Source organism: Ictidomys tridecemlineatus, chromosome 4 (assembly GCF_052094955.1).
Source record: "Ictidomys tridecemlineatus isolate mIctTri1 chromosome 4, mIctTri1.hap1, whole genome shotgun sequence".
NCBI lineage: Eukaryota > Metazoa > Chordata > Mammalia > Rodentia > Sciuridae > Ictidomys > Ictidomys tridecemlineatus.
The window spans coordinates 83389111-83406699 of record NC_135480.1 but is presented as its reverse complement, the minus strand read 5'-3'; positions in this window follow the sequence as shown (position 1 = coordinate 83406699).

The following is a 17589-nucleotide window of genomic DNA, read 5'->3' as shown; positions in this document are numbered from 1 at the left end:
AAGTGGTCAAAAATTTACATGAGGTTATACATTTGCGGCTTGGGCATGAGAGAACACACATGTAATCCCAGTGGCTTTAGAAGATGAGACAGGAACATCATGAGTCCAAAACCAGCCTCAGAAATGGTAGATCATTAAGCAACTCAGTGAGACCCTGTCTATAGATAAAACACAAGATACAGGTGGGGATGTGGCTCAGTGAGCCCCTGAGCTCAACCCCTGGTATATATACACACACTTGCTATCTATTCTCAAATTTCTTTCTTCTCCTTTTTCCTTGGTGCATTTGAGAGTATTAGCCACAGGCTGTCAAAATCTTCTTTTTGAGTTGTTCATCACATACCAATTAGAATTCAGAAATTATCAGCTTCCCTTCCTAGCAGAATTAAGTAGAGTGGGCTGTAGTTTGATATCTGCTCCACCCTCAGGGTGGGGTTGCTGTAGTGTTATATAAGAGGAGTTTCCTTAGGCAAAGTCTCTGAAAGTGGTATTTAGGTCTCTGTAGGCTCCTGGACAGTAATTGATCTGAAGATTTTAAGTCAGTGCACCTCTAGGGCCCAGGAGCTACAGGTCCCTGCTGGGAGACCACACCTCAGGAATCTCCGTTGGGTTCCTCTTGTGTGGTAAATAAGCCAATCCTCTGCCTGCTCTGTCACCAGTGGACCCTGCCTTTCCTGGACTCTTGAGCTCAATTTCCGTATTTAGCCATTCTTGCCTCATCGCTTTCAAATTTCTGACTGGGTGCAGCCCTGCTTGCTGGTCCTGAAAGCTGCCAGTCTCAAAGCAGGGGTGATAGGCACATACATTGGTTCCATAAGTTTACTTTTGTAAATTGTGCTGCTATAAATATTGAAGTGGCTGTATTTTTATATTATGTTGATTTTGGATCTTGAATATATACCAAGGAACGGGACAGTGTATAAACATTTATTTTCCATGTCATTGCCAGGAATTACCATTTTTTGTGTTTTTAATAATTGTCAGTCTGGCTAGAGTGAGATAAAATCTGTTTAGTTTTAACTTTTATTTCTCTGATTTCTTATATTGAAAATGTGTGGTCATATTTTATGGGAAGGAGATAGGAGAAAAAACCCTGAACATATGGGATATGTTCATTCTTTATTGCATTCATCTTTCTCTGAACCATCTTCATTTGTATTTTGTGAGGTTTTCTTCATGGGTTACAGGTAAAATGCTCAGATATTTATGAAGTTTGTTGTTGTTATGAAGATATAGGTTGTAATAAGTTGTTCTCTAAGTTATGCCATTATGGAGGTGTTACAAAACATGGCATATTGTCACTTCAGGCAGATTCATTGAAAACTGAAAAATTAGATAGCCATACTATTCGAAGACTGAAGTTAGTTCTTAAATAATTGGAATGTCTCATGACTGTCAGGATCTGTACTTTTGTCTTTGGGTTTTATGAGTTTCTTATGTTTGTTTAGATTTCATATAAAAGGAAAAAACATATTTATCAAAACTTTTGCCAAAATGATTCAGGAGAAATATAAAATGCTAAGCAAGTTTAGCTGTATTCAAAAACAATAGGTAGGGGCTAGGAATATAGTTCAGTGGTGGAGCATTTGCCTAGCATGTTTGAGGACCTGGATTCAACCCCCACTACCACAAAAGAAACAAATCATTTAAATAAAATCTTAGTGTAATTTTGACTTGCATTTCCCTACTAGCTAGAGATGTTGAACATTTTTTCGAATATTTGTTGAAAACTTGTATTTCTTCTTTATTCCTTCTGCCTATATAATGATTTGGGGTTTTTTGTTTTCATGGTGTTTACTTTTATGAGTCTTTTTTTATTCTGGAAATTAATGCCCTGAGGAACAGTTGGCAAAGATCTTTTCCTTCTGTAGGTTGTCTAAGTTCTTAATTGTTTCTTTTGCATGCAGAAGTTTTTATTTTGATATCATCCTATTTATTGATCTTTGGTTTTATTTACTGTACTTTATAAGTATTGTTAACAAAGTCAGTTCTTGTGTCAATGCTGTGACCTGCACAGCCTTTAATTCAGAAGCTGGCAAAGGGCAATGGGGTACAAGAAAAAAACCAATAAATATTTATATAGAGAAAGCTAGGATCAGATAGGATATCATCCTGTCATGGAGCTAATAATGACCCAGAGCTATCTCAGCACATTTATTATATAAGTTTTATCATCAAAAGAATTTTCAGTGAGAAAGTTTCTCCAAAACAGGTATTATAAAGATCAAATTACTTGTAACCAATTATAATTATCAATTTGTACTTATAATTCTCTAACTCTGGTCACTGGTGTCTGAACTCAGGGTCAAAACTGACAGTCCTGTGCCTTGCACAGAATCTCTTTAAGGAAGGTGTCACCATAGCAACTGGGCAATCTGGACTTGCACATTTGCACAGGAAGTTTTCAGTGCAGGTGTAGCCTCCTGTTGGTGAGACAGTTAGACAGACTTTCTCTGATCCATGTCATGGCTCCCCACATGTCAATATGTTGAAATGTTGGGCATACATTTTCTATTTAAACTAGCAAAATTTCTGGCTAATTTCTAGGTTTTTGATATATTTTGAGTTGATTTTTCTGCAGGGTGAGAAATAGGGGTTATAGTTCTACTTATGAATATCCAATTTTCCCAACATTATTTGTTTCAAAGGCTGGCTTTTTTTCAAAAAAGAATGTATGTTTTTGGCACTTTTGTTGAATAACAGATGATTTTATCAATGTGAGTTTTCTCTGTGTATTATATTATATTACATTGATCTTTATGTTTGTTTCAGTGCCAGTACCATGCTGTTTTTCTTAAATAGCTCTGTAGTATAATTTAAAATCTGGTATTGTGATGCCTTCAACATTGATCTTTTTTCTCAAATTGTTTTGGCTATTCTTAGTATATTATATTTCCAAATAAATTTTAAAACAGTTTTTTTATGGTTCTAGAAGAATGTCTTTCGTATTTCAATATAGATTGCATTAAACTTGCATAATGCTTTAGTAGTATGATAATTTTGACAATATTGATTCTGCCTACAAGAATATTGAAGGTCTTTCCATCCTCTAAGTTCTCCTATAATTTCTTTCTTCAGCATTCTATAATTTTCATTGTAGAGGTCATTCACCTCCTTCATTAGATTAATTCCCAAGTAATTTTTTGAGGTTAGGTGAATTAATAATTTTCCTAATTGCTTTTTCAGTATATTCATTATTGGAGTGTAGAAAAGTGATTGATTTGTGTATGTTAGTCTTTACTAAATGTGTTTATCAGCTCTAAAGGTATTCTGATGGAGTTTATTGTGGTCTTCTAAATATAAGTTCATTTCATCAACAAAGAGATACTTTGAACTCTTTCTATCTGTATCTCTTTAATTTCCTTCTCTTTTCTGATTACTCTTGTTATATTTTTCAAGGACTATGTTGAATAGAACTGGTGGCAGTGGTCATCCTTCTCTTATTCCTGTTAATACAGGAAATGCTTTCAGTTTTTCTCTATTCAGCATGATGTTTACCATGGATTTGTTATGCATAGCCTTTACAATGTTGAGGCAATCTCCTTTTATCTCTAGTTTCTCAAATGTTTTAAACATAAATGGGTCCTGTACTTTATCAAATGATTTTTCTGCATCAATTGAAGTAATCATGTGACTTTTATCCTTAACTCTATATGGTGAATTATATCTATTAATTTGTGCATATTGAACCAAACTTGCATCACTACAAACCCACTTGATCATAGTGCACTATATTTTTAATGTGTTTTTGTTTTGCCAGTATTTTGTCAAGAATTTTTGCATCTATGTTCTTTAAGAATATTGGCCTGGTGTTTTCTTTCCTTGATGTGTCTTTTCTGGTTTTGGTATCAGGATGATACTGGCTGCTAGAATATGTTTGACAGTTTTTTTCTCTCTCTATTCTATTCCCATGAATAATTTGAGAAGGATTGGTATTATTTCTTCTTTATAGATCTGGTAGAACTCAACTGAGAATCTATATAGTCCTGGGCTGTTTTTTATTGTTATTGTTATTGCTTTGATAAATGCTTCAATTTTGTTCTTTTAGCTCATTGAACATTTTAGCTATGAGCTTTCTACTTTCTCTGACATTTCCTCCATGGTAGTGTTAATGGAGTCATTTTTTGAAATGCTATTGTTTGTTGTTTTTTCCCTTGATTTTTTTTATCACTTGTGTGTCTCTCCACCTATTAAGTAAGGTACTCTTCCATGAGCTTTCTTCTCTTAAGATCCCTGAGCTGGGTGAAATAAATATTAATAGTTTAACGCAATGTGTAGCCTCTGTTGTTCCAAGTGTCAGCATCAATTTGAGAGAAGCCACTGGACCCTATTACTACAATTACTTCAAAGCAAAGCCACATACTATTCAAGCTTATGAAAAACACAATATTTGTAGATATGATTCTCCACATTTCCTCTAACCAAGGTATTAAACTTGTAGTAAATTCTATAAAAGGTCAAAAAATGAGTTATTAAATATGGTAAATTGATATAATATTATATAGATGCTGAAAGTGAGAAGAGAAAAGTGGGACAAAAGTTTGAGAAAGAAAAAAGAAGAAATGATAGGAAAATGTGATATATATACTACAGTAAGAGGGAGGAAAAGCTAGATAGAGATTTCAGTCACTAGCAGATAATGTAAGAGGGAAGAGAAGGACTAAGAGAGAAAATATAAACCAGGGTTATGAAAACCAAGAATGATTCCAATGAATGCTATAAACCATTAGAAGAAATAAAATAAAATTGGTTGAGGGCATAATGTTGGTTATTAGGTAACAACTATCAAATCAAGATAAGAAATGATATATATTACCCAAATCGATGTTACAGTTATTTATAGTAAATCATATCAAGGTGAAGAGCATTCTTATTAGGTCTTCATTTGAAATGGAATAGAATTTGGGACATTTAGAAGATGTCTATCATTCTTTGACTTTGGATCCCTCAAGAGATGCTGTGGCACAGGAGCCACTCCCCTAGTTGCTATATTCCTCCCACCATTTGGATCTCATTTGTCAGTTCAGGGGCCTGTGGCTGTTGGCCATTTTTATCATGTACAGGAATTCAGGATTCAGGGCTCTGGGATGTCACTGCAATTTCTGCGGATCACCATGTACATATCCTCCTCTACAGAATCCTTTTTAAAGTAGCATAGAGCTTGGTGGCTCTTCACAAGCACAGCTCCTGTGAATACTGATTCTTCATCAGTTACCTGTGGTGCAGAGCATTACCCTGCATGATGCAGCTAACCAGGGTACTATTCTTACAACTGAAAAAAAGATATCAGGTGATCTGCCTGGGTTCTGGCTTCCATTGCCCCAGGTTATGAATGGTGGGTGCGGCTTTCCTTTGCTGACTGTGACTGAAGCAATATCCAGCCAGTGTGCAAACACTCACTGGCTATGGCCACAGGATAGTCTGGGTACTGTAGGTCTCCACTTTTTTGGACCCAGGCAGTTTTCCACCTTACCTAACCTCCCCTGACGATGGTCACAATACAGGCCCCATCCCTTTAGGCTTACTGGGACTCAGGCAACTTCCCATCAGGACTGGCTTCCCACTGGCTGCAGCCACAAACAGGAACCACCCTTTTATGATGCTGGGGATTTAGGAAGCTTTCCACTGTGACGTTCCCCATGAAGGCTGTGGTCATGATCAAAGGGGGTCAACTTGTTCTCTAGGATTTCTGGAACTTAGGTAATTTCCCACAATGATATGCCTCCTTTTGGCTATGGCTGAGAGCTGAGGTGTCACTTATGCTGCTGGGGATACAGTCAGCTTCTTGCCATGACATACCTTCCATCAGTGGCAGCAATGATCCTGATGTTTTCTCTTTCCTCTGCCTGGGACCAAAATTGTCTTTCTGTTTAGATCAGAGGCGTTACTTCCCATCTGGATAAATTATGGATTTCTGCTCTGTCTCTGTCTGGGCTCCCAGGGAGGCTATAAATAACACTGGGTTAAACTAGCAGTAGCACTAGCACTGGGAGGGGGGGTCTGCTTCACCCCCTTCCCTTGCTTCTGATGAGGAGGAGGGATTTTCTTGGCTAGTTACTATCCTTCTACAAGTTTTCTATAGATGGATTCTTAAGAGCTCCCACTGTAGGTGAACTCCCTCAGTTTTAACTTGTTATTATTGGGATGTGGAGAGATACAGTGTTGATTTAAAGATTGACTGGTCAACGTGGGGTCCACAACATGATTGCACAGCCTGATATGTTTTTCTATTTATAATTTCATTTTTTAAACTTCTTGATCTGTTTCAATGATTCCACTGCTCCTGTCATGTTTTAATTAGGTTCACTTTTCTTTCCAGTTGTTGTTAAGTATGGGAGCTTATGTGCTTTTCTTCTTCCTCTTCCCTAAAATTAAAAAATAAATATAAAAAAAGTACTGACAATCTCAAAGAATCTAGCTTTGCACATTAAGGAATAATAAAAACATAAAATTAAATCTAAAACTAGAAAAAGAAGATAATAAAATTAAAACAGAAATAAATGTTCTATTCTAGGAACAGAAAATGTATACAAATTTTTATTTATTTCTAGGAATAGAATAATAGCAAAAAAAAAAATCAGAAAAATTAGAAGTTGGTTTCTGTCTGTGAAAAAAAAAAGTCAAAAAAATTCTTAGACTAAGAAAAAATAGAAAACATGTTAAAAAAGAAAAAAAATGCTTAAATAAAATCAGAATTGAGAAAAAATGCTTTATACTAGATGCCTCAGAAATAAAACAATCAACAGAAACTATTGTGAGAAAATAATATGCCCGCAAATTTGATAACCTAGAAGAAATGAATAAATTTCTCGAAGTGTCCAAGCTGCCAAAACTGAATCTTGAAGAAAGAGAAAGCCTGAATAGTCAATAATGAATAAGAATAATCAATTAGTAATCAAATCTTCCCAAAAAAGAAAACAAGGACCAAATGGTTTCGGAAATGAATTTTACCCAGCTTTCCAGGAAGAATTAATAAAATTTCTTCCTAAACTTTTTCAAGGAATAAAAGTGGAAATCCTTCCAAACCTATATTATGAAAACAGCATAACCCTGCTAATGCCAGAAAGATAGCCCAAGAGGAGAAACCTATAAACCAATATTCCTGATTAAATAGACTTCCACCCTCTTTGCATCATGTCTGTTTAAATAGTTTGCCAATATTTTAAAATTGAGTGCTTCTCTTATTACTTTTAGCTTATCTATAACTTTATGTATATTTTTGTGATGCCATACTGCATCTTTATGTTCTTAGTCTTTAATATATCTTTATGTTACTATATTCAGCTTCCAAATATTTTTATGCTACTTCACTTGTATTAAAAAATCCCATGGCAACAACATTCTGCTCCTTTCCCTAGTCTCTGTGCTATTATTGTCCCACATTTTACTTTCATATTAAAATAATATTGTTTTTATTTTTTCTTAAATAAGTATTTATCTTTTATAGGGGCTATTAAAAACAATAAGGCATTTCTTCTTTATTCACATACTTGAAAGAATATGATACTGCATATTTGATTATTATAATTTATTAGCAAACAGGCTTATCTTTTGGTCTTTTACTGCCCATTTAACAAAATGTAATTTTTATTTCATTGGCTCTGATGAATTGGTTTTACTACCAGAATACTAAGATTCCAAGCATGTTGTGTATATTAAGCATGTAACATAAATAAAGCTAGCCTTATTTTCTTTAACTGGATAATGAGAAGTATGGAAGAGGTATAGTAATAAACACACACACATATATGTACATTATTAAATTTGGTATATATGAAAAACAAAACAAAGTATGAAATTATTTTTCCCGTGTGTATGTGTGTGTGTGTGTATTTCATTCATGAGTTTGGGGAAATAAAAATAATGTTCTATTCAAATATCATTAAACTTCTAATATTAAAATTATTTTTTATACATCTACCTAAACAAAATTAATAGGATGATATAATACATAAAAATCATTCTCTTATTTTCTGTAAAGGATAAGACCTCGTAAATTTAGCAATTTAAATGCAATTTATGGGAAATTGTTGACTTTATGGCAACACAGAAATGGTTCTATAAACATTTTAAAGTGATAAAAATAAGATATAATAATATTGTGAAAATATACTAAAAGTTTTTTTTCATGATAAGCAATCAAGTTCTATTTACTGCTCTGATCAATGCCCTTGAACCTTTCTTATTTAGGCTGAAGAATAGTGAAATAAGTTTTGAACAAAATAGTTTTCATATTGAATTCATTCTGTACAATGAGGCTAGAAATATAGATGGAGTAACTCAAAAGTGTAGAGAAGAAAATCTTTAGGATGAATGCTCAAATGTAATAATAATAATAACACATCAGAATTTAAAAGGCCAAATAAAAATTATCATAACTAATAATATTGTAAATTATAATTATTTCCTAAATATAAATTCCAAATTTGGTTAGAAAATGTCAATGAAACATGTAATATTTTGAACAATGGGTCATATCTCCTCCTGAAATAAGGAAATTAATATTATACAATGTTAGATAACATTAAACACTGTTTGGAGTAAAACCTGAATATATTAAATCCTTAAGTGTGACTTCCTATGGTTACAGAGAAGGAGACCTACCCACAGAGTCAAAGCAGTCACCTGGTTCTGAGTGACAGGTTCTTGTTATCTCATAAGAAGGATTCATGCAAGTCACACATAAAGCAGGAAGGAGTTTCACTTGGGAGAAAATGAGAAAAAGCAAAATAAACATGTGGCACAGCATTAAGTGACCAGAACCATCTCTGAAGACAGCAGCAATGTTCTTATTTAATCACTGGTTCTAATTTTTATTTTTAATTATTTTTTTAATATACAAAAACATCATACAAGGCAATGAAATACAAAATTTGTCATGAAGTTTTTGATACTTGTCTGAAGGTGCTATTTATTTGTTAAAGTTTGTTCAGAACATCATCAATATCTTTTTCTTGGGGCAAAAGAAAAATGACAATGAAATGTGCATAAATCAGGGGTTTCTAAAAGCTTTTGAGTAACTTTGTCTTTTTCTATGCTCTTGTAACCCTCCCCCCACAACTAAATATTTAATTTCTTCATGATATTTGCTTTTAGTGAATTTCTCAGTAGTTGCAAAGGATGGTTGTCACATGGTTTGAAACAGTAGTTCCCATGGTATTATAAATAACTATAGCTGAGAGATATTCTAACAAATCAGCTCCTATTTTCCTGAAGATTGTCTGCTTGGAAAAGGTTCCCCTAATAGTAAGTAATAGTGCCCTTGAGGGTTTATCATTATCCATGAGGGAAGGGAAGGTTGAAAATTTTGGCTTCTATTTTCCAGGTGCTTGTCTATCCCATGAAATTCCCCAATGAAACTTCTTTTCTTAATGTGTGTGTCTGATGTATTCCCTGAATGTCAGTCACTGCCCTTCATTATCCTTCCCCTACCAACGTGCTCTTGACTGCCCAATCTACCTAATACTATGATGATTAATTTTGTGTCAACTTGACTGGCGTCAAGGTTTCCAGGTTAAACATTTGCTCTGGGTCTCTAAGAAGATTTCCAGATGACATTAGCATTTGAGCAAGTAGAAAACATAAGGTGAGTTACCTGGCCTGTGTGGGTGGTCCTTGTCTAATCCACTAAAAGGCTGCATACAACAAAAAAAGTAGAAGAAAGAATTCACCTCTCTTGTTTCCTGCCTGCCTCTTTGGGCCAGGATATCTCATTTTATTTTTACCAGTCCTTGGACTGGATTTATATCATTAGTTTCCCTGGTTCTCAGACCTACCAGATTTCCTGGTCTGCTAGCTGCAGATAGCAGATCATGGGAATGCTTGGTCTCCCTTATTGAATTAGTTCTATTTCTCTGAAAATCCCCATAAATCATGTATATAACTAAACACTACTTGTTGATTATATAACCTTGCATATCCACAATACACAAAAAGTATGGTCTATTTTTAGCAAAAAAAATACAGATAAACTATGGTTAAATATATCCTAAAGTCTTAAGGAAAAAAAATGTTTTTATTTGTCTTTATTGTAACTTTGTACCCTGATTCGATAAACTTTAAGCATAACTATCTTACTGATGAGTACTTCCCAGTTGTTTGGTTTTTACTTTATAAATGCACCAAAGAGCCCAGGTTTTTTTTACTGGGTTTTCATATAGTTCTTCTCTATGATTAGCTGATTTTTTTTTTTTTTTAAGATCTGAAGGCTTATAGCTACTGAAGCGTAAGATTCCCAACTTATTTCATGATGGGAATATGTTGCAAGACATCTGTTTGTATTGCAAATTTAGTAAAGTTATCTTATTAGCAATTAAAAATTTATTAAAATACAAAGTTCCAACTCTGTAGGCAATCCAGGGTGAGTGGTATCTGTAAAATCAGGAGACTTTCCTTGTTTTTCTTTTCATCTAAGAACAGAATTTAACCACTCTACATATATCTGCAAATAATTCAGCTAAAATATATTTATCATTTTCCCTGTTATGTGTAAGCTTATAATCTCTAGATTATTAATTTTATTGAGTACAGATGATTAATAAATACATAATTAAATTATTTGCATATTTATGGCATTATAAATTTCACAGTATTTTGCGTCTTAGACTTGCTGAAGAACTAAATCAAATAGTGGATATAAATTGTCATGTATTTTAGACATTCATTTTAGTTTTCTGATGTAACCCATCTTCCATCATTTATTATTTTCTATCGATATTCACTTTATATCAACTAATTGAAGAACTATAATGTTCATGGCACAGTACTAGGTATTACGGTGATTATATCAGTCATTATGAATTTAAATAGTGATTATGATGGTTAATCTTGATTGTTAATTTTATTGGATTGAGAGGTGCCTAGGACATTACAAATGCACACTTCTGGGCGAGTCTATGATGGTGTTTATAAAGGTGGTTGGCACGTGGGAGGACAAAGTGAAGTGCGGAGATCTATCCAAAATGAGAACTACCCAATAGTTGAGGGAGCCTGGACAGAACAAAAGTGAAAGAAGCAGCAGCCTTCCAACCTGTGTAAATTCAATTTTTCTTGAGTAGGTGCATCTTTTGCTGCTGGCACTGACTGTGGACATCAGACTTTAGCTTCTCAGTCCTTCAGCGTGGACTCACAGCAGGGACTCCCAAGGGAATTTCAACCAGGACTTCAACCTCAGCTGGGACAATATCATTTGGCCCCCATCTTCTGAGGCTTCCAGCTTCCTGGACTGAGCAGATGCTTGTTTCTCTTACTCTGCAGCATGCAGGAGGATTCTGTGGGACTGACTATTCAACATCTGATCATGTAAATCAATCTAATAAGACCCCTTTTGCAGTCATACATACATTCATTCATTCTAGTGTTGCTAGAGAATCCTGGCTAAAACAGTGACTGGCAAATTGTACTGGTTTCTTATTATTTTAACTATTACAAATTTGGAAGATTCAAACGAAATAAATTATTTTCTATATTATTTGTCCTTATACTTCTAATGTCTGAAGTCTGAATGAGTTTCCCTTGGAAAAAATCAAGGTGTCAGCAGGGCTCATTCCTACAGGTTCTAGGTGAGAAACTGTTTTCTCTGGTGTTTTCTGGCTGGTGGGCCCCATCTCCCATTTACATAGTCAGTGATCTAGTCTTTCTCACATCACATCACTCTGACATTACTTCCCTTGTCAAATATTCTTTGATTCCTAATGACATGTCTGCCTCCCTTTTCCACATTTTAAAACCCCTGTGATTCTACTGGTTTTATCTGAATAATCCAGGATAATCTTCTCATCTTAATGCCAGCTGGTTAAGAACTTTAATTCCATCTGCAACATTAATTCTCTTTTGCCATTTAATAATATATTCATGAATTCAGGAGATTAGTATGTGGGCATCTTTAGGGTACCATTATTCTGCCCACTGCACATATGCTAAATCTTGATGCAACTGATGAAAATTTCAAGATTAATAGGTCAGATATTTTTTAGATAAAAGCAATTTTAATTATTTCTTTGAATCTCTATGTTCAAAAAAAAAGCAGATGACTAAATATATATTATATAGTTGTCTGTATATATACATATAACATTGTGTATCATATATGGGCATATATATATATCCACCTATAGATAGATAGATAAAAATTATCTTCTAAATCAATCAAAACTTAACCAAATAAGGAAGAATAATGATGACAGAATTTAACTCCTTAAATATATGACTTAATAAATATTTCTCTACTAGTAACTTTCCTAAACTAGAAAATCTGTGTTGTGACCATCCATGGGCTGTGTGTGTGAGCTATGCCTATTGGAGCTATATGAGGGGACAGGTCTGGCATTGCATGCTGATTGGGCTGTGCAACACAAGCATGCCTTTCCTCTCGCTCTGCCTGTGATCCCACACAGCACCTGAGATGCTTGTGACTTATCAAGATATCAATCAATCTGCTGACCACAAGACATCACAAAGCAAGACTCCACCTTTAAAATCTTATCCCTTGCCTTACTTGGTGAAGAACATTCCATGGAAGCTCCTTTGTGTGTCCCCCCTATAAAATAAAGAGATTCCAGGTTCATGCTCTCTTTCTCAGCTGACCCTTAAGGGAAGCATTGAGTTGTTATGGCCAGTCTTTACCCTTTCTGATGACCTGTAAGGACATGCTAGTTATGTTAGTTATTCTGCATACAAATGATAAATGGATAAATTGTGGTAGTCTCCACATTATTCTATATGACAACATCTAAAAGTACAGTCTTGCTGAAGACTATTTCTAAGTATTATATTTTAGTTATTTTTTCTTTGTTTTTTGTAATACTGATGGAACTGAGGAACACTCTACCATTGAGCTATGCCTCCAGTTATTTCTATTATTTATTTTGAGACAGGTTCTAACTAAGTTGTTTAGGCTGGTCTACTCTTGAGTTGCTGGGACTACAGGCATGTATCACCTATCCTGGCTTATTCCTAGGAATTCTTTATTATACCATTTTCTTTATTCCCTACATACTACCTAGTGGAATTTTAAATTACCACATCCATGTTATGTTTTCTTTCTCACTCTTTTGGACTACATGTTTCTTAAGGGATGGAGACAAACTATGATAACAGCTGGAAGCCATAATTTTTTCTCAATTTTTCTTTTTTCTTTTTTTTGGAGGTAGAGGTAAATGATACATAAAAATGATGAAAACAAGTAGCTTTATAGTTTGACTTATATACTACTGTGCTTCTACTGGTCTGTTATCCCTGTGACACTAACTGACATATAATACAAAACTGATTACTAAAGCTATTAATTCCGTTTTGAATGTGCCTTTTGGAAAGTTTCTTGTGGTGGTTAATTTTCAAATTAGAAGACCCTTGTATTTATGTTTTGTTAAGGAAAATAAGGTCCAGGAACCGAGGACTCTTGAGTCATTTAAAATGAAAATGTAATAATTCCTCTGATATTTGTACTAAAAACAATTAATTTAACTCTTTTCTTTTAAATAAGTGGACCATTTTTATGTTTTTTCATTAAGATATTTTATTGTTTATTAAAGTAAGATACAAAAATAAAATTAATCAGATAATATATTTAAAATTTAACTTTAGAAATACAAATGTTGTCAATTATCAATTATTTAGACTACTTAGGTCTCCTTAAAGTATAGAAAATTATTTTATTGCTTTCACTGAACTTGTAAACTTGATTTGGGCTTCCTGGTGAGCTTCCTTTAGCACTATTGCTAAACTGTAAATTAATAATCTTCACCTCACTATCAAAATATGACATAATCTGCATTCTTTTGCAACAATAGATATAGTGGCTACTGAGAAGAGAATATGCATCCTTGATAAATATTGTATCTTGCAATTTTAGATGAGGAACACAGAGTCTTTGATAGTTGCTTTCTTTTCATTTACTCCAGGATCTCACCTCATAATTAGTGCTTAAACATTTTGAAGAAAAACAATTAATTTAGGTAGGTGCATGTCGAAGGAAATTGCCCAGAACATAATTGCATAATGTACTGATATCAGTATGCACATAAAGATCACTTTAAGTTCATTGAACTTAAAGCATAGATTTAGTTGAGTGAACATAAATGTGGTTTTAATCCAGTTTTTTAACCACTATTCCCTTCCTTTCTCAAGTGTTCAATGAACTGGCATTAAATTGCATGACTGTGAGAAAGATTGTGAAAGGCATAATTATTGCATGCATTAATTTCATCAATATTTACTGTTCTTCATATCGGGATGTAGGTCAGTGTATCAGCACTTGTTTGGCATGTATGACTTTCTGGGATTGATCCTTAACACTTCAAAAAATATACTGAAGGGATTGCATATTTCTAAAAGTTTTGATAATCTGGTTAAGGAATGGGAGAACACAGAGTGTGAAAAATAAATTCTAGCAGCAACATTTAGTATAATAATTCAGTAGTCTATAATTATTTACTTCTAAGTAAATATCAATAAAATAAATGGTCTCCAAAAGATTTATAAATTTGCTCTAGAAGAATATCTCAAAACATATCCGCCTGTGTTATGAAGGTTAACTGTGATATTAGTATTATAGATTATTTCATTGGTACTCTTTAACATCCAATTTTTTTAATTTTAAATGAAATAAATGTAGAAGCCAGTTGATTTAATAAGGCCTAAGTAAATCAATAAACCACTTTCTCTGGCTCTTTATTCCTGTTACTTCAATGCATTTAAACAGTGTTTTAGATTTAAACCCCTGTATCTCCTTTGATTTCTCAGTCTTTTCCAGTGTCTATTTAAACATCAATGTCAAGTTATTTCTCTTTCCTATTTTTGCTGCCAAGTTTAGACATTTATTTTTTGTTAAATGACTATAGTAAAATTTTCCTAGCTAGACTCCTATCTAGTATCTCCTGGCTCCCCTCTATCCTAGTGTAAACATCATCAGACATTAAAATTCTTAATCATGATCCTGTTTCCATGGTTTCTTTGTTCTAAAATTATCCATGGTTTGCCAATACTTTACAAAAAAAAATCAAATTATCTTATGCTAACTTATAAGATTACTACAATCACATACCAAAACATTTTAGAGCACAAAACAAAATTTATATAAACTTTTCTGTAGCCACAATACAGTTTGAAACCACCTTTCCACAATTAGGCTAAATTGCACATTTAAAGGCATTGTTCTCCATTAGTCTGCACTCACTTATGACATTGTCCAAAAGTTGGACTTTCCCAGTTCACCTACACTTCTGATCAACTAGCAACAATATTGTAGTTCCCCACTACCACCTTCAGTTTAATAATTTGCTAGGACATCTCAGAGAACTCATGAAAGTGATATACTTTGCTTTAGGGTCTTATTACAGGAGAAAGGATAGAAATCAGAGCCACCCAAAACATGAGACACATTAGGGGAGGCCTGGGAGGTTCTCAGAGATTATTTCCATGTCCTCTCTCTGTGGCATCTAGATCCATCACCATAAAAGCACACTGATGATTAGTTACAATGCACATGGAGTATTGTCAGTATAAAAGCTTATCCGAGCTTTGACCTACCATGATAAGAATGTTTATTACAATTTCATTACATAGGTATGATTAATTGAACTGTCACGTGCATAGCTCAAACCCCAGTCTTCTGCCAAAGACAAGACAAATATCACATGGCTCAAGGCCCCAAATTTTTAATTGCATGGTTGGTTTTTCTGGCATGATCCTCCTTATCATGGGCAATGTTGTTAGCATGAATTCAGGCATGGTGTAAGGTTACTGTTTTGAATAGCAAAAACACCCCAGTTATTTGGGCTATTTCCAGTATGTAAAAGCCCCCTCTTGGAACCCAGAGAAAAGGCCAAACAGATAAGTATTGTAAACAAACTAAACCATTTCCTTTGTCGTCTTTCCCATTTCATCTCAATCCAAAATAATCTGCTTTCATGTCTCCACCTATGGAAATGCTACCTTTCTTTCCTTCAAATTCATCACAAACTTTGCTTCTTCAGTAGCACATGCCATGACTCCCATTGTAGCATTTTTTAACTCTAGATGTTTTTGTTTTGTGACTCTTATTGTACTTGCTGCCTATAAATAAATATTAAAATTATATACTAATCTATGGACTACTTTATTTTTTTTAAAAGAACATGCAATTCATTTTTATATTTCAATAATATTCAACAAAAGATTATTCATGTAATACCTACTGAGATATTTAATGATATTCATATCAAGTAGATCATTGCTTTATGCCAAGCATTGGATAAGCAAAAAAACCCCAAAAAAACAAAAAAAAAAAAACACTACTCCACACACAAGTAATAATAGGGATTTCTTATTCTCAGGTGCTTTCTCTACTAAAAAGAGGGAAGTCTCATTGATAAAGAATAATTGGACCATAGTTCTACAGAAAAATCTTACATATGCAGGAAAATAGCTTAAATATTACTTAGGGGAAATTCTGGGTTTTTTTTTTTCTTAAATCTTTGTGGAAATTTACCATTTGAAATTCAAGTCTCCTACATGAGTTTTTCAATAGAGAGGGACAGAGTTATTGCTTCTTCTCCTTTAAAAAGCCACAGTCTAGTTCACTGGGAAACCTGCTGATAATATATATGACAAGTTTGGTTGGTCTGCTGTAAGTCCCAGGTTGTTAAGTTGTCTCAAAGCTTAATAGTGCTTACAACTTTATAGGATTTTAGGGCTTCTGTCCAAGCAAATAATTAATTCCTTTTCAACAGATATTGTTGTTACCTTTTCAGGTGACAGAAAGTAATAATAATTTATTTCCCTCTGAAGTGCCTAGTGAGTTGAAGTCAGCTGGCTGTTTGGCATAGCTGATATCTGGCATAGTTAGGAGGACCAAGGGAATCTGAATAGAGTTATTTATTGTGGTTGGTGTCAGGATCTACTTGTTCATCTTACTTAATTATGTACAGAAACCTTTCACACTTATTCTTGTGGTGCATTATACATGGAATACAGTTTTTTCTCAATTAATGAAACTGTGTAAAATATTGTGTCTCTAAATTTCCTAATTTTGTACTTTGTATTAAAGGTGTTTTCAAACTAGAAAATACTGACAAGAACATAAACTCATGACTTTTGTTTATATGAAAGAGTTAGTGTATGTAGGCACAGGAATAAATTCCTTAAGCTTTGTGAGCCAATTTTCTTATCTGTAAGCTTAAAATGATAAACCTTTCCACAAAGCTTTGTTGTGAATAAGAAATGTGTTCTGCATCAAAAAGACACCAAGTGAATTGTGAATATTTATCATACAATCAAAATATCTTAGCCTCATCACAGTTCTGAACAAGATAGGTATTAAATTCTGCTTTTTAAACATTATAATAAGTCATTGTTATTTCAGCTGAGAGTTTAAGAAATTGTAAACTTGTATATACTTAGATACTCCTTATTATCTTATTATTTTTCCTCAGAAGAATGTATTCTAATTATTCACAGAACCAGGTACTATTCACACATAAAAAGGACCTGACTAGGATGAATCATTACCTTAGGACTGAAAATAAAATACCTTTTACAGAGGAAAATGTTTGCAACTGAGCAAGCTGTGCACAGCGGCTAATGGAGGTGGTATTCAGAGGAAAAGATATG